The sequence below is a fragment of the Oncorhynchus gorbuscha genome, linkage group LG09, assembly GCF_021184085.1.
Source record: "Oncorhynchus gorbuscha isolate QuinsamMale2020 ecotype Even-year linkage group LG09, OgorEven_v1.0, whole genome shotgun sequence".
NCBI classification, from domain to species: Eukaryota; Metazoa; Chordata; class Actinopteri; order Salmoniformes; family Salmonidae; genus Oncorhynchus; species Oncorhynchus gorbuscha.
The window spans coordinates 54749645-54768157 of record NC_060181.1 but is presented as its reverse complement, the minus strand read 5'-3'; the positions used below and the strand labels follow the sequence as shown (position 1 = coordinate 54768157).

The 18513-nt window shown below is 42.8% G+C and overlaps 1 long non-coding RNA gene across 1 annotated transcript; it reads right to left on the bottom strand.

Moving 5' to 3' along the window:
* Positions 1-925: 925 nt before the first annotated feature.
* On the bottom strand, positions 926-5205 carry LOC124042866. The gene is made up of 4 exons (XR_006840219.1): positions 4984-5205; positions 1545-1679; positions 1317-1413; positions 926-1160 (listed from the first exon to the last, which is right to left on the bottom strand). It is a non-coding gene; the product is annotated as an uncharacterized LOC124042866 (long non-coding RNA).
* Between the last annotated feature and the right edge of the window lie 13308 nt (positions 5206-18513).

Below are 18513 nucleotides of genomic sequence, written 5' to 3'. Positions count from 1 at the left end.
ACCATCAGACGGACAGACTGTGCAACTGCAAGCCTGAAGTCAACAGCTAAGACCATCTCTCTCTCTATCGCTCCAGTGCTTTTCACTGCAGCAGAATTTATTTTATTTCAATGCGCTTCCCTTTGATGATCAGTGTCACTGGCCTATTATTGCCCTGCCAGACGTATTTGGGTTGACATTTTATTTAAAGGGAGGTTGCTTGCGAGTTTGTGTATTGTTATTTGAACTGTATTGATGTGGTGTGGTACTATTGACATGTGGCCGAGAAGATTGGACATTTTAAGGCCTTTGTTTTGTCTATGAACACTATCAAAGCATCTCTCCATCTCTCTTTACTGTAATGTCAATTCTAGTGCTTGTAAGGAAGTCGCACCAATCTAAACCGGTTACAGCCAGTTGGCTCTGGACTTGCCAGGGAGATTTGTTGTCATGTTTGAGCTTGGCCTGGCCATTGACAAACGTAAAGTGCTTCACATCAGGTACACTCAACATCAGGGCACTTTCTCAGCTAGCCCAAAGGGTTGTGCTGCAGAAGGGTCATAAACGTTCCCATCAGGGCATTCCCCAAGATGGGGTGAATCTGGGCACACAAAGAAACCACAAGTTTTGATCAAGACATTAAATAATTCAGAGTAGTTCTGTAGAACCTCTGGCTCAAACTGAAGACTCTTCTCATAGCTTCAGTTTTTGGTCACCTTTAAACAGTCTCATTGATAAGGCCTAGCTAGATGACTTCCCACATGTGACATGCATCCCTAAACCGGCTAGCAGTCACACATGGTTTCCTCATTTCCGTCCATAGTGGACAGGCAGACTACTCGACCGTGTCGTTCTCAATAGCAGATGGCAATGCTGGTGACACCTTTATGCTATCCAAGTGGCAAAACTGAGTGCAAGTAAGGACAAATGTAAAATGACTGTGCAATTGAGTTTCTTTTACTGGGATTTGGGGGAATGCATGCATATCTGGATGATGTAGAATCTCTCTGGTGACAGTTGGGGGAGACTGATATGACAGCACTGACCCGCAGGGCACTGGACCAAAATCTAGAATCAGAGTCATTTCTTCCAGTCCATGCAGCACATTGGCAATGGCAGGCTGTGGTCTCATGCTCCATAAACTTGATCCAGCAGATGGCACCATGATGTCAGGAAGGGGCCTTGAAACACATAAAGCAGAATAGACGAGGAATGAATGTCAGCCAAGATTGCAAAACTCTAGTCCAATAAATGTCAACACACGAGTGAAGGCAATGTGTGAGTATAATGGGGACAGCCTAGGGATGCCAACTTGTTTAAAGAGAATTGCACCTCACCAGAGACTGCTTGGTAAATAGAGGATTTTATGCCACTCCTGCTTGATGTCCTTGGCTTCCTCTCAACCATTTCATCTTTGAGCTCTGATCGAATCCCCTGGTTAACAAAAATCATACAAAAGATTCAGGATGAATGTAAAACAGTGTGCAGCAATATGAGTTCACAAAAATGCAAAATGTGTGCTCTCTATGATTTTAATATGAAAAATGTTCCATTTCAAAACTCACCTGTCCTTGGCCTGTGCCATGACGACAGTACCCCTGTGCAAGGCAATGGTGGTGGCACAGTCTTCAACCACATTGTGGTGTAATGTGCTGTCTGGAAGAGTAGAGTCACAAGATGATTGCACAAAGCTCTCCCAGCTGCACATGAACAGAAGAAGAGGTTTATAATGATGGGTTCCTTGGGTACTCGCAATTTGATCTAAATGATGTAAGGGGTTGGGGGGTGAATCATCACATAGTTGTCATGACTGTCCTGTTCTGGTCAGGTTAACATGGACCACAATCCTACAGAGACATCTTTCACACCCACCAGAGAGGAAGAGATCGAGAGGTATGGAGGTGGGAGAGGGGGGTATATAACACCTCACGCCCATTGTAAATCACAAGGCAGCAGACAAAATCCCTTTGTACTCTCACTATGGAGGAATGGGATGCATGATGGGCCTATGAATAACCTGCCTCAGAACATTAACATGCAATAAATGGACTTTGGGACAATATGTTTCGTCAGCCAAAATGGTAACAGTGACGAGAGATGGAATATGAAAATGAATGTTGTTTTTGTTATGTTATTAAAAGTTAATAACATACATTGTAACTTGAAGAGTTTTCACACTATGTACTTGAGGTTTGCATACTGTATGTTGTGTGGAAAATGTCCCGATCAAAGATAATGTTTTTGTAAAGTTGAAGTTAGTTGTCTAAATTGGATCTGAGTCAAATCCAGACCTTGCCTCGTAACTAGGTACGCCCAGAGAATTGCCCTGAAGGCGTAAATGCCCATTTCTGACCCGAGGGTATAAAACATGTGAGTTAAAGAATTAACATATCAGACTAAGTGACCCTGAGCTGCAGCCAAGGTCTGAGTGGTCAGCAAACCCAAAACGAGGTTGAAGAAGACAACCTATGCTAGAGGTGAGTAGCTGTTTCTAAGGGGGTGAATTCAAGCAGGACCATCCGGTCACCACTCCAAGGAATCGTGTGTCTACACTGTTTTCATTCCCACGCTGGAACCATCCACACGGCTGATTAGCCCACCTCCAAAGACCCCTTTCCAAAGCAAGGGCGAGGAAACAGACCACTCAGAGAAAAGACACTGACATTGTGAGGATAAACAGTGTTACACCCGGTAACCGAAGACGAACCATCATCAGAGAAGTCCGAGTCCGGTCCACACAGAGACACCCCATCGGAGACCTTCAACACGTAATTACATTATTATATTCTGACCCATAAGAGTGGCAGTTCGGGGCAAGGTTAGGATTAAAATAAGCATAGATGACAAATGCACCCAAGTGTGTTTTTCTCTCGTGCACTCTCTCTTTTGAAATCCCCATTTGTTGGAAAATCAATATTCTGATATTCTTTGAGTTAATTTGGGAAATAATAACTTTTCCATGGCGCCCCAGGTTAATGAGTTAATAATTACCTGATTCATTTAGTCACGTAATTATAAACCGTTAATCATTCGATGAGCAGCAGTTGTCACATTAATCAATACAATGTCAAGACATAGTCGTCATACTGTCCTTGATTATCTGTGGCATGAAAGTCATGATTCCTCTTCAATTCTCACATTAAAACATAACAAATTAACTGTAAAAGGTTACTACACTACATTTGAATGTGATCCTGCTTTAGATTTACAGTAATTACAAAGGAACTAGGCCTACTGCATGTCCAGAGACATGAGAACAGATACAACCGAGTTTTTGATTATTTTGAACATATGAACAAAACACAGGTAAACTGCAACCGCAGCAACACTAAGAACTAAACTACCTTTAATTTCTCGTAACCTGCAGTGAATGGGGCTCCTCATTCTTCCTCATTGACCTGTGGTACCTTGCCCTTACTACCACTGCCTCCTCCTGGTCTACTATGGTTTTTCAATGCACATTCACGACAGAGAAAGAAAGAAGAATATTTGGTGACAACATTAAATTGATGTATGCTAGTAAGTTACCATTGCTACGCTTAACGTTACTGAGAGTGGCTGGCCAAATAATTAACGTTAATTAGTTAGCTAGCTAAGTCTGACAAATATTAAGTAACATTATCTGGCTAACTCATGTTAGCACTAACCAATTTGGTAACGTCTTAGCTACTGTTAGGTAGCTAGCTAAGTTGGTTAGTTAGCTAGCTATTTCAACTGGTTTCTTCAAGTAGTAACTTACCTTGATAGTTGAAGATACTGTATAGTGTTCGTGGAAGAACTATATTGTTCACTCATGCCGAACTTTGGCAAATTGAGCAGTGACTGGGTAAACTCCATGTTCAAATTTTGGGGAAGACTACAGACGACAACCGGATATCGTCATACACCACTTGGTGTGGGAGGAGGTTTAAAAAGGCTGCTAAAATTAGTAATTTCCACTTTTTAGAGACTTGATTTGTCCTAACAAAACATTTATTAACCCCTGCAAAAATGTCCATCAAAGTGGAAGTTGACCATTTTTACATTTGACGTTTTTCAACTTTCTGTGCATGTAGTAATAATATATTGTTTCGTTAGAGAAAATTGGTAGACATATTTTTGCTGCTTCATCACTTCCCATTATCTACAATGCATGATGAAAACGTGCCTAAAGAATGCTAGAAAATGCTACAACACTCCAAACCAACTCTTATTACATCAGAATCCCATTCTGAATGATGTCTCTGCACTTATTATTTTAATGTTCCACTGTCCCATAAATACATATTTGCATATTTTGCTGTTGTAAACAGCTTCATTCAAACATGGATTTATGGCACAGTGGAATTGTTGTTAAGAAAAATGTGTACAGGGACATTCAGATTTGGAATAGAATGTAATGAAAAACTATATATAAAAAAATGGGTTCGGGGATCAAACACAGGAAGATTGAAAATAAGCCCACATGTGGAAAAATAACTCCCCTTTAGATATCCACATAATAATTCAAATTTATTGTTGCAGTTGGATTATTTTCCTGTGAGAAACTGGTGAAATTAAGGTAGGTAGGTAGAACTATTCATACTGGGATATCCTTCACATTCTAGCCACCCTCGTGGTTTCCAGTGCCTCCATTTGACCATTTTCTTTCTCCTGAGGAAGCCCCAGGTCATACCAAGGGCTCTAACTGTGGCCATAATGGTGAGAGAGAAGATGACATAGAGAGCCACCTCAGCATTGCCAGGTGAGATCTCCCAGGATGCTCACACTCTGGACTGGCATGGGAGGAGGAGGAAGGGTGGTAGGTGTCATTCTGTTTCTTCAGGAATAAATCCAAGACACAGAGTTTGGAATTCAATCATTGTACAAAATAGGCATCTATTACATTTTTGCATTGTTTACTAATTAAATCTGCATCAAGAACAGATGCCTTCTCATTTTAAAATCCCATTTATTGGGGCTTTTCGTGCATACTGTTTAGAGGGCAGAAAAATATAACAAAGTAAAGAGTAAGGTTCACTCTACCATCAGCGTCAGGATTCAAACACTTTTGAGGCCCCAGTACAGGGTCAGGGAAGCCATTACACTTTTTGATGGTGGTGTAGCGCACTGCAGAGCTCCTGGGTATACGTGGAAGGTTGGGGTCAGAGTGGTTCACATAGACCATGCCAAAACTTTCGGAATAGTCCGCAGCCCACTCAAAATGGTCCCTTAGAGACCACGCTGTATAGCTTTGAAGATCTAGTAAAAGTGCTGAAAAGGGAGGAGAAACCATAGTTACTAAGGGCTCTATTGTGACTGGGAAAACAAACTGGAATAAAGATCGACAGTTACACATAACATACAAATTACATATTGGACATAACATTTAAATATTCAAATGTACTAAAATTATATTTATTATGAACTTAACAACTCAGGAATATTGGCAATAAATGAAAAATGATGGCTAAATTTGAAAAATAATCTGTGTATTAGCAAAATTATCATTCATAGGACATTTCCGTTCTATAACTGATTAGATGAATGTGTTATTGTGCTGTACCTTTAAGGGCCTGGTTAAAAGGGAAGTTTACCCCTTTTGTTTGTCAGCACCCCAGACAGTTTTTAGGGCCTGAGAATTTAGATGTAGGTAATAAACTGATTCTATCCCCGCCTTCCCAATAGAAACCCCATGCAACATCAAAGTACATCATAAATCCCTCCCAAACACACTGCTCTGGCCTCCCATGACTGCAGTAATCCTCGTAATGACTTTCTCTGCACAATTTTCAGATAACTTATTTCATTTGGCAGAGTTTTACCAATATATTTGTTTTTTTTCCCGTATTGAAATCCAGGAAGTAGATTCATGTGTGCCACTGGTTGGGACTTCGAGGTTGGCGTGGTTGAAGGACGTAATCAATTATATGTTCTCACACCCTCACAGTATTTGTCAGATGGAGAACGAAAAGGAAATTGGAGACCTGCCTAATTTTCAGAATGGTACAGCTGTGCCATATCGGGGCCGAGTTGTTCCATTTCGGGATTGACCGAGAGAAAAAGAGCTAGAGAGAGACAGAACTGAGCAGATGAGGAGGAAACTCAGGCTCTTCCCAGAATGCATGGTGAGTGGTGGTGCTGTTGTGGGATGCCGACCTCTACCAACAGACAGTGAGCGTCTTGGTTGTTGAGAATGGGACAAGCTTATTCCGATAATGGAGAAGGTAGAACATCAGACCGAAGATGGCGTGTGTGTAACTAAACACTCAGATTTCTTGTCGCTCATCAATCCTGGTGTGTTGTAGACTTTCTTCAGAATGCCCAGGATCAACTGGAGACAACGTGCCACACCTGATGGTCCAAATGGGAAGCTCTCTGAAGCGTAAGTGTTTTGGCTAATATTAAATCAAATAAAATGTTATTTGACACGTGCTGAATACAACAAATGTAGACCTTACAGTGAAATGCTTACTTTTACAAGCCATTAACCAACAATGCAGTTAAGAAAAAGAAGTGTTAAGTTTAAAAAAAAAAAAGTTTAAAAAAACATTACAAACATTTAAAGAGCAGCTGTAAAATAACAGTAGTGAGGCTATATACAGGGGGTACCAGTACAGAGTCAATGTGCGGGGGCACAGGTTAGTCAAGGTAATTGAGGTAATATGTACATGTAGGTAGGGGTAAACAGAGAGTAGCAACAGCGTAAAAAAGGGGTGGGGGGCAATGCAAATAGTCTGAGTAGCCATTTGATTAGCTGTTCAGGAGTCTTATCACTTGGGGGCAGAAGCTGTTAAGAAGCCTCTTGAACCTACCTAGACTTGACGCTCCGGTACCGCTTGCCATGTTGTAGCAGAGAGAACAGTCTATGACTAGGGTGAATGGAGTCTGACAATTTTTAGCGCCTTCTTCTGGTATAGAGGTCCTGGATGGCAGGAAGCTTGGTCCCAGTGATGTACTGGGCCGTACGCACTACCCTCTGTAGTGCCTTGCGGTCGGAGGCCGAGAAGTTGCCATAGCAGGCAGATGCAATCAGTCAGTATGTTCTCAATGGTGCAGCTGTAGAACCTTTTGACGATCTGAGGACCCAGGCCAAATCTTTTCCTTCTCCTTAATGGGAAAGGGCTTTGTCGTTCCATCTTCACAACTGTCTTGGCGTGTTTGGACCATGATCATTTGTTGGTGATGTGGACACCAAGGAACTTGAAGCTCTACTTGCCCACCTACAGCCCCGTCGATGAGAATGGGGGCGTGCTCGGTCCTCCTTTTCCTGTAGTCCTTTGTCTTGATCACGTTGAGGGAAAGGTTGTTATCCTGGCACCACACGGCCAGGTCTTTGACCTCTTCCCTATAAGCTGTCTCATTGTTGTCTGTGACCACTGATGTGTTGTCGGCAAACTTAATGGTGTTGGAGTTGTTCCTGGCCACGCAGTCATGATTGAACAGGGAATACAGGAGGGGAATGAGCACGCACCCCTGAGGGGCCCCAGTGTTGAGGATCAGCGTGGCAAATGTGTTGTTACCTACCCTTTCCACCTGGGGGCGGCCCTTCAGGAAGTCCAGGATCCAGTTGCAGAGGGAGGTGTTTAGTCCCAGGGACCTTAGCGTAGTGATGAGCTTTGAGGGCACTATGGTGTTGAACTCTGAGCTGCCGTCAATGAATAGCATTCTCACATAGGTGTTCCTTTTGTCCAGGTGGGAAAGGGAAATTGCATCATCTGTGGATCTGAGGTGGTATGCAAATTGGAGTGTGTCAAGGGTTTCTGGGATAATGGTGTTGATGTGAGCCATGACCAGCCTTTCGAAGCACTTAATGGCTGCAGATGTGAGTGCTATGGGTCGGTAATCATTTAGGCAGGTTACCTTAGTGCTCTTGGGCACAGGGACTATGCTGGTCTACTTGAAACATGTTGGTATTGCAGACTAAGTCAGGGACAGGTTGAAAATGTCAGTGAAGACACTTGCCAGTGGGTCAGTGCATGCTCGGAGTGCACATCCTGGTAATCCGTCTGGTCCCACGGCCTTGTGAATGTTGACCTGTTAAAGGTCTTACATCAGCTATGGAGAGCGTGGTCACTCAGTCGACCGGAACAGCTGGTCTCTCATGCACGCTTCTGTGTTTATTGCCTCAAAGTGAGCATAAAAGGCATTTAGCTCCTTTTGTAGGCTTGTGTCACTGGGCAGCTCGCAGCTGGGTTTCCCCATTGTAGTCTGTAATAGTTTAAGCCCTGCCACATCCGACGAGTGTCACAGCCGGTGTAGTAGGATTCAATCTTAGTCCTATATTGATGCTTTGCCTGTTTGATGGTTCATCTGAATGCATAGCGGGATTTCTTATAAGCTTCCAGATTAGTGTCCCGATCTTTGAAACAGAAGCTCTAGCCTTTAGCTCAGTGCGGATGTTGCCTGTAATCCATGGCTTCTGGTTGGGAAATGCACGTATGGTCACCGTGTGGACGACATCGTCGATGCACTTATTGATGAAGCCGGTGACTGAGGTGGTATACTCCTCAATGCCATTGGATGAATCCCAGAGCATATTCCAGTCTGTGTTAGCAAAACAGTGCTGTAGCATAGCATCCGCATCATCTGACAACTTCTGTATTGAGCAAGTCACTGGTACTTCCTGCTTTACTGTTTACTTGTAAGCAAGAATCAGGAGGATAGAATTATGGTCAGATTTGCAAAATGGAATGGCGAGGGAATGCTTTGTATGCCTTTCTGTTTGTGGAGTAAAGGCTGTCTAGAGTTCGTTTTTTCTCTGGTTGCACATGTGACATGCTGGTTGAAATGAGGTAAAAAGGATTTAAGTTTGCCTGCATTAAAGTCCCCGGGCCACTAGGAGTGTCGTTTCTGGGTGAGCATTTTTCTTGTTTGCTTATGGCCTCATACAGCTGGTTGATTGAGGTCTTTGTGCCAGCATCGGCTTGTGGTGGTAAATAGACAGCTACGACTAATATGTGAATTATCTTGGTAGATAGTGTGGTCTACAGCCTATAAGGAGGTATTCTACCTCAGACGAGCAATACTTTGAGGCTTCATTAATAATATATATCACGCAGCAGTTATTGACAAATAGACACACACCCTGCCCCTCATCTTACCAGATGGAGCTGCTTTGTCCTGCCGAAAAACGGAGAAGCCAGCCAGCTCTTGATAATCTGTGTCATTGTTCAGCCAAGTCTCAGTGAAACATAAGATATTACAGTTTTTAATGTCCCGTTGGTAGGATATTGTTAATCGTAGATCGTCCAGTTTGTTTTCCAATGATTGCACGTTGGCCAATAATACCGAGGGTTGTGGTGGTTTACTCACTTGCCGACAAATTCTCACAAGCACCCAGACCTCCTTCAATTGTATTTCTGTATGTTCTTCACGCAAATGATGGGGAGGAGGGCCTGTTCTCTGGGAAGCAGTATATCATTCGCGTCAGACTATTTAAAGAAAACATTTTCGTCCAGTTTGAGGTGAGTAATCGCTGTTCTGGTGTCCAGAAGCTCTTTTTGGTCATAAGAGACGGTAGCAGCAACATTGTGTACAAAATAAGTTAAACGACACAAAAAAAAACTAAATAGCGAAGTTGGTCAGTAGCCAGTAAAACGGCAGCCTTCCCCTCTGGCACCATTGCATACCATGATGCAACGGAGCCAGCAGATTATCCCCGGGAGTACCGGCAAGCTGCCTACACACAGTTTGATGTGGCAGCATGGTGCCCTTGGTTGTCATCCCCAGTTACTGTGTTTGGAGAATCAGGGACACTTTCCCTTATCCCCATTCACAGTGCAATCGGTTCCACCCTGGGTGCTAGGATTTTATATGCGTGTGGCAGGATGACATGCTAGTGTTATACCCAAAGAGTGTCCTTTGTCAGACACTTATTGACATTAGTATGGCATCATGTCACTTGCTGTGAAAAGAACACAACCTCTCCCTCATTTTGCATTCTCCACACACAAACACCAGCCAGGTGCATCTTCAGGACATCAAAAAGATTACTGGGCACATCATGTCATATCAAAGATTCTAAAAGGTTGCTCGTTTACTTCTCACACAAAAGTGTCATCACTGCACTTTCTCCCAGCACAACACAGTTGAAATGGGAAAACATCAGATTTTTATTGTGTGCTTGAATAAATAATATTTTTTACATTTGTTTATTTTTCTGGATATAAAGTTTCAAAGGTAAAAAAATGTACACATTTTAGACATTTGTCTGTATTGAAAATTGGTTACCATTGATAATAATCATACGGTTCAAATGTCACCCTCAAAACAACAGTTAACGTTACTTGTGCCAGGTCTATGCAGGTAAATGATAACTTACTAGAAGCCTTGATATTCAATGAGACATGGGATGCCCAGTGAAATAAGACATAGGCATGCAATTATTAGGTTACGGTACTGATATTCCAGAGGAGTTTTCAATTGGGATATAAAAACACACCTACCCCCTGCATGAACATCCGTGAGAGAGTTAGAATGTAAATAGAATGCTAGGTAGTCATAGATAAACAGTTGTGGTTGCAGGGAGAACGTTGTTTGGTTTTTTAATGTTCTACTGAACAAGCATCATCATTAGTATTGGATCTATATCAACTCGACCCGAAAAGAGAGGTGAAAAAGAGGTAAGTGTTGGGTTTCGTTCAAAATGAAATAACAAAAGAAGAGGTGCGCCCTGGGGATCGCAGACGACTTGCTGATTCCAGCTTTAAGGACATAAGATACAATGTGAACATGATCAAGCGCAAGATAACGCTTAGCTACCGAGAAAAATTGTCAACTGATAAAAGGCTAAAACAGTAACCTGAATATAACCAGATCAAAAACACCGAAGATCCAGAACCTTGTGTCAATTGTCACCTAACGAGAAATAAAAGATTTGTGTTCGAGCCCAGACATAATATACACCCCTAGAGGCAGGTAGAGCCCCAAGAACACAGGGATGGGAGGATTAGAGGGTAAAGAGGCCAGCAATATCTGTTAATAGATCTATGGCTGACAGGTGGTCCGGGTAAGACGTAGCAGCATAGGTGGATCAATGGATTTAGCTGTTTAAAGACCTCTATAGACTTACAGTTCTTTCCAATTGCTAACACACTAAAATGACAAGCAATTCAAAATGGCACTTTTTAAATGCACTGCACACGGTTCTCTGCACAAGACACAACTATCTGACATAAAGTGACATGCTTGCCATTTCAAAACACTGCCATTCAAAATGACACTACATGAGCTAATTGGCCAATACATGTGCCACCTGGCCAAACACCTCAATGGTTAAATGTTACCACTTCAATCAGGAAGTAAGCACTATGAAAAGACCACAGGTGAGCACCTACAACAACAATGGAAGCAGTTGCAGAGAGAGGAAGAGGAAGGGTGAGAATGAGAGGGGGTGGAAGAGGAAGAGTGAGAGGTAGGGGTAGAGCTGGTAGAGGAGTTCATGGCCAAAGACGACAACAACTTTCAAAGGAAATCAGAGCAACCTTAGTTGATCATGTCATCAACCATGGGCTGACAATGCGAGAGGCTGGACAGGGAGTGCAGCCCAACTTGAGCCATTTTACTGTCGCCTGTGTCATCCAGACATTTAGACTGGAGTACAGGTATGTAACCAACATTTCTTTCACACTATGTAGTACACCCCATGTCATAGTGTATCAGTTGGGTGACACCTGTTTACTTCATGAATGGCTGATGTCATACACTAACTGTACAAATTTCCTGTAGAATTTACTCTACTGTGGGGGAAATATCTTTAGGCTGCATTCTCCAAGCCCTATATTTTTGTTTTTTTGAAGGACTGAGAGACACAACCATGGTGGAGGAAGGGGGCAAATGTTCACCGGGGTACAGGAAGCTGCCATTGTAAACTTGGTTTTGGAAAATAATGAAATCAGATTACGAGAAATTCAAAGCCACATCATCCAAGACAACACCATATTCAACAACATTCAATGAGTCAGTCTGTCCACATTGGCTCGCATTCTCAAGCGAAACCAAATCAGAATGAAACAACTTTATAAGGTGCCGCTTGAGAGAAACTCTCAAAGAAACAAAGAGGTCAGACGAGCACATGTGGATGTAAGTACAATATTGACTGCAGTACAGTACACGTAACATTGTTTCCCAGTGTACTGGGTAACACCATATTGACTGCTTTTGTTCTTTGTTTTCAGGGAGTACTGGAAATGGATGCTCATGCAATCCCACATGAGTTCATCTTTATAGATGATGCTGGGTTCAACCTTGCAAAGACCAGAAGAAAGGGGAGAAACGTCATTGGCCACAGAGCCATTATAGAGGTTCCTGGCCAACGTGGTGGGAACATCACAATGTGCGCTGCCATCTCCAATACGCATGGTGTCCTCCACCGTCATGTGTTGGGGAATAATCAGAATGAGTAGGTAACATAGGTAAGATGTTTTATATTCACCTTATGTTTGTAAGTTACTTCTCATCAGAATGTTTTTGTATAATACTGTGGCGGGGTTTGCAGTCATCTGGTCTCTGTCAAGACTAAGTTACGTGGGCTGGAGAGAGGGGAGAGGTCAAGCGTGGATCTCTTGGCTCCACAATGTCTGTGTGCCAGTCAATGTGTCTCTGTGATCTTGTCAAGATGGGATGGATTTGATATATGGCTGTTGATATGGAGGATTTGTTTATGGTTCTGAGTTTGAGAAAATAACATAGTTTAGGAGACAAAGCTGAACGATAAATTATGCCAATGCTGTCTGGCTATGTGTGTCTTTGCTATAAAGGATCTCAGTTGCAATGTGTAAGGGACTTACAGATAATTCATTGATAGACACTGAATTAATCTGAATTAATCTGAGAGTCACAGGGTTGTGATGGAGCTCATATAATTAAAGATGGACTTTGTGATAACTGACTCTGACTTGTGTGTGGTTTGCTCTCATAATTTGGTAAATAGAGGAAATTTCCACGACACATGCCAACGTTGGACCATACAACACAGCCCATATTCTCACATTTCTGGACAGACTCCACAACATTCTCATACCACCAGAGCGTATGAATGATGCAGACCATCAAAAAACCCGGTACGTTGTAGTATGGGACAACGTGAGCTTTCATCGTGCAGCCCCAGTCCAAAACTGGTTCGCTGACCACCCACCATTTCTCGTGCAATATCTCCCACCATACTCACCATTTCTGAACCCCATAGAAGAGGTATTGTCGGCATGGCAGTGGAAGGTGTACGACCGGCAGCCCCTTGTGCGCATGCCTCTTGTGCAGGCTATGGAAGAGGCATGTGATGAGATTGATGTGGGTGCGATTCAGGGATGGATAAGGCACTCAAGGCGCTTCTTCCCTCGATGTCTGACAAGGGAGGATATTGCCTGTCATGTGCACGAGGTGTTGTGGTCAGACCCAGCTGTGCAGCAAGATGCTGCCTAATTATTTTTCTTGCCTCTTTCTTTCTATATATTTTTTTCTGCTATTGTCTTTTTCAGTTTACTGTTTTTTTGTGAGCATATTCTTGTTCAGTCCAATGTAAATATATCTGCTGTGCATATGTTGCACTGACTTGTTTGATGAAAAATACAAATGTTTCAACAGCATGTGTGTGTATCTGCAAATATTTCTGTGCATCTGAAGAATTTTCTACAATTTGACCTATTTTAGTATTATGGCAAAGCATAGGAAAGATGAGTGCTTTTCATTATGCCCAACAGTATGTAGTTGGTTAGACAAAAATCTGGTAATATGAATGAAGTGTGTGCCATTTCGTGCAAACGTTTGATTTTGATAATGCTATATGTAGTTTTGGTTGCAGTGCTTCATTTTGCAGGATATATGAGTTATTTTGAAGTTTGGGTGTGTGGTTTGTGAATTATGTTAAGTATTTTGATAAAACCAGCCGAGTTTGCAATATTGTGTTTTAGCAATTGGGAAAAACTGTAATCTGAACTAAAAGCCCACATGATCACCCCATTCAAATGACCTCACGTGTACCCCACCGATCACAATCTAAATCAAAATAGAGTGCAGCAAGGGGTTTCAAAAGGCTAGAATCACGTTGTCACTCTTATTTTGTCTTCTAAACCAATGATTCTTTTGCAAGTTGGGATTTTTCAAAGAGCCTTTTAGGAGGAGCTGCTTGGCAAATTGAATGGGTGATCATGTGACAACTGTGGGCCTTTTTAATGAAGTAAAGTACTCTCTAAAGTAAGGCCATGTTTACAGAACAAAGTAAACCTAAGAAAATGGTCTGGCACTGTAGGCCCTCTGCATAGCCTAAGGATATCAATATCAACAGAAGGCGCAAAACAAACAAAAAAGTTAGTGCAGCCTGTTTTCGCCTTCTGTTGCCTCCATGGTGCTTCCATGGTGCTCCATGGCAAACATTTTGAATACTGGAGAGAGAGAGACATGACAGTACCAGAGATACGCCCCCACATAGCCTGCTCAAAGAAGGCCGGCACAAACAGAGGGACACAAAAACGTGTCTCACACAAGAAAGATCTCACTACTCAATAGCCATCATTGAATGGAATAGGAAAAAGGTATTTATTCTATTCTCCTACTGAAATTAAGCATGTGTTCTCACCTATCTGACAGTGTGGTGCTCCAATGCTTGATAAAGCAGGCAGAGGTAACACTTTCCTTGGAGTGAATTGTGGTGGGGCCTTTTCCTAACTAGAAGTTGATTAATTACATTTTGAGCATGTCCCATTATTATATCTAGCTAGCTAGCATGCTAATGTGTGTCACAAAACCTAACAAGTGAGCTTGCTCGTCAACTCTCTACCAAGCTACATAATGTTAGCTAGCTAACATTGTTTCAGTAATGTTCTGTAAGAATGTAAGTCACTTGGAAGTCTCAAAAAGGTGAGGCAACTATACTGCCAAGCACCATTGCAGCTGCTAAGGTTACAGCCGAGCACCATTACAGTTCGATCACTCTCAAACAGAGAAATGCACATGAAACGTTAGCTAGCCGCCAATGCAAAATGTACGTAGGTTCTAAATGATCATTATGCTCAAAAACACATGCTTATGTCAATATCCTCACTGGTTTTACATTACATTCACAAACATCACAGATAACATTAGTTAGCTACTGTAGCTGGCACAACGTCTTGGTAATGTTACCTGTCGAGCAGAAAACAGGCCATCTCTGCATCAGGCTTCAGCCCTTTTAGGGCCATAACTTCTCTCCAGTGATTTAAAATTGTTACCCAAATTTACTAATTTTTTCCCACAAGCCTTATCATTTAGTCGCTTTGGTGAACTTCTTTTTTTTGGTCCCTGTATCCGCAACCAGTGGGGCTGGACGCTTGCCTAAAATCTGACATTGTTGATTGCGCTCGGGAAGAAGATGACCACGACTCCGAGTGACCCTGCTCAAAGAGGGAGGCTGCAGCTGTAACGGATGTGAAACGGCTAGCTTAGTTAGCGGTGTGCGCTAAATAGCGTTTCAATCGGTTACGTCACTTGCTCTGAGACCTTGAAGTAGTGTTTCCCCTTGCTCTGCAAGGGCCGCGGCTTTTGTGGAGCGATGGGTAACGATGCTTCGAGGGTGACTGTTGTCGTTGTGTGCAGAAGGTCCCTGGTTCGCGCCCGGGTATGGGCGAGGGGACGGTTTAAAATTATACTGTTACATTGATGCTGTTGACCCGGATTACTGGTTGCTGCGGAAAAAGGAGGATGGTCTATAGGGGGGTGAGTGTAACGGATGTGAAACGGCTAGCTTAGTTAGCGGTGTGCGCTAAATAGCGTTTCAATCGGTTACGTCACTTGCTCTGAGACCTTGAAGTAGTGTTTCCCCTTGCTCTGCAAGGGCCGCGGCTTTTGTGGAGCGATGGGTAACGATGCTTCGAGGGTGACTGTTGTCGTTGTGTGCAGAAGGTCCCTGGTTCACGCCCGGGTATGGGCGAGGGGACGGTTTAAAATTATACTGTTACACAGCCCTCCAACTCGGAAACGAGAGACGCACTGAATTTTGTTGACCAATGGGAAAACTGAAAATCTCAACTCCATTTTGTAAAAGGCCAAAAGTATAATAAAAAAAACAATAGTGTACCACTATCATTCCACTATTAATGCAGATATATTATGGACATTATAATGCAAAAATTCGACATAATGCTCCTTTAAGGTCCATGAGTAGGACACAGCCCTAGCCAGAGCCATAAACTGAACAAAAATATAAATGCAACGTGCAACAATTTCATTGATTTTACGGAGGTACAGTTTCTATGAGGAAATCAGTCAATTGAAATAAATTCATTAGGCCCTAATCTATGGATTTCACATGACTGGGAATGCAGATATACATCTGTTGGTCACAGACGCCTTAAAAAAGATGAGCCTCACGGCATTTTTTGTACATTCAAATTGCCATCGATAAAATGCAATTGTGTTCGTTGTCCATAGCTTATGTCTGGACATACCACAACCCCACCGCCACCATGGGGCACTCTGTTCACAATGCTGACATCAGCAAGCCACTCACCCACACGACGCCATACACATGGTCTGCGGTTGTGAGACCGGTTGGACGTACTACCAAATTCTCTAAAACGACGTTGGTAGAGAAATGAAGATTCAATGCTCTGGCAACAGCTCTGGTGGGCATTCCTGCAGTCAGCATGCCAATTGCACGCTCCCTCAAAACTTGAGACACAGGTGCACCTGTGTAATGATCATGCTGTTTAATCAGCGTCTTGATACGCCACACCTGTCAAATGGATGAATTATCTTGGCAAAGGATAAATGCTCACTAACAGAGATATAAACAAATTTGTGGACAAATGTTTTTTTTTGTGGGTGTGGAACATTTCTGGGATCTCTTATTGCTGCTCATGAAACAGGGTACCAACACTATGCATGTTGTGTTTATAGTCTTGTTCAGTGTACTTTGCACCTTGCAAATAAAAAGCATTATAAATGTTCATATTATGTACTGTTAACGTCCTGAGTATGACACATCTGTCATCTCTATGAATTCTAAAATGTTATAAAAGACAATAGGCAATACATGTTGGCCCTGTGTCCTCCATACACTCTTTAAATATTCACCTCTTACCTTTGTAGCAGGACAATGCAGACTGACTGGGCTGGCTGGGGTCACATGTGGGCAAAAGTAGCCTAGGCCGCAGATAGTGGGCGCTAGATCTGCAATATTGTCTAGGATAGATGTGCCCAACCGGTAATACACTCATGTCCCCTGTGGACCGTCTCGTACATAAAGCATCCTCCATTCAGGCTGAAAAAGCATGGTGGTGGTGGAAAATTGTGTTTTAATAAGACAGTACATATTTTTCCAGTTGTTTTTCAGACGGACCGCCATTAAAGCTAGTTGAGGGAAGTTATGTCTTCGCAGCCGAACGGCAAATGCTTTATGTATGAGCCACTCCAAGGGGGACACAAGTATATTACCAGCTGGGCACATCAATCCTAGACGATGGTGCAGATCTAGCACCCACTATCAGCTGCCTAGGCTAGGGCAAAAGGTGTTCCTAGGATAGGGACACTTTAACGTGAGTTACCCAGGTACTGGAAGTAGGCCCTGGAGCCCACAGGAAGGGGATGACTGCAGTTAAAGGCATCAATCCCTGATTGAATGGCTAAAGGCTTGGTGCTCAGGTCCCTTACTAAGTGATTGGTCAGGGGTCCTGCAAGAAGCATGAAGTCTTGTTGGTCATCTTCCACTTGACATTGGCAGCCATAGAGACACAGCAGATACAGAGACGGAATCCTCCCTAGGGATCTCATCTTGGTTATAGTGGAAGTCCACACAGTGCTCGCCTTTTATAGTGGTGTTTTTTTACTAACTTGAACTCTGACACACACGGCTCGCTACATAATCATTACATGTAGCAGTTCTCCAATGATGCAATGGTTTATGGTGCTTGTAATGATAGTTGCAACCTTGAGTGGCTCTGAAGGGCCTCAGAAGTAAATATATTTGTGTAGGGCAACCTGACCCCTGAAGTGACTCTTCTTACCAACTGTATGCAATAATTTCCTCTGTGTTGTCTTAGGAATCATATAACTGATATCTGATTGGAGGTTCACTTTACAGTAATACTATTGGTCAACACTTATCACTCGCTTTCCCAGAGATATTATGGTGATTTAGTACATTTACATACCTATTCATACTCTTTACTCAGTACCTTGTTGAAGCACGGTACTTTGTTACAGCCTCGAGTCTTCTTGGGTATGATGCTACAAGCTTGGCACACCTTTATTTTGGGAGTTTCTCCCATTCTTCTCTGCAGATCCTCTCAAGCTCTGTCACGTTGGATGGGGAGCATCGCTGCACAGCTATTTTCAGGTCTCTCCAGAGATGTTTGATCAGGTTCAAGTCCTGGCTCTGGTTGGACCACTCAAGGATATTCAGAGACTTGTCCCAAAGTCACTCCTGCGTTGTCTTTGCTGAATGCTTAGGGTCGTTGTCCTTCGCCCCAGTCTGAGGTCTTGAGTGCTCTAGAGCAGATTTTTATCAAGGATCTCTTTGTACTTTGCTCCGTTCATTATTAACTCAATCCTGACTAATCTCCCAGTCCCTGCTGTTGAAAAACATCCCAACAGCATGATGCT